This window comes from Aethalodelphis obliquidens, unplaced genomic scaffold (assembly GCF_003676395.1).
Source record: "Aethalodelphis obliquidens isolate GAN/ISIS:26980383/991018 unplaced genomic scaffold, ASM367639v1 scaffold29, whole genome shotgun sequence".
Taxonomy (NCBI): Eukaryota; Metazoa; Chordata; class Mammalia; order Artiodactyla; family Delphinidae; genus Aethalodelphis; species Aethalodelphis obliquidens.
The window spans coordinates 6372857-6373205 of record NW_020837973.1 but is presented as its reverse complement, the minus strand read 5'-3'; positions in this window follow the sequence as shown (position 1 = coordinate 6373205).

The following is a 349-nucleotide window of genomic DNA, read 5'->3' as shown; positions in this document are numbered from 1 at the left end:
GTCTTGTGTTTTGTGACAGTTATTGCTAACTGAAAATATATTCTTGAGAGACCTTTGTTTCTTCTAACAAATATAAGGAAGAAATTTTATCTGCTAGTTTTTTCTTTTGTATTTTGTTAGAGGAAATAATATATGGTAAGGAAAAGGAGCAATGAAAAATAGACTAGTACTTTGGATGTAAACATTTATAACTGTAGACTTAATGCAAAAATAACCCTTTAGTTAATAATATTTTGTATCGGTATAGGAGCTTTATATATATATATATGTATATATATATACACACATACACATACACGTATATATTATAATTTTTTAAATAAAGGAATAAAGATGTAAAAACAACTTA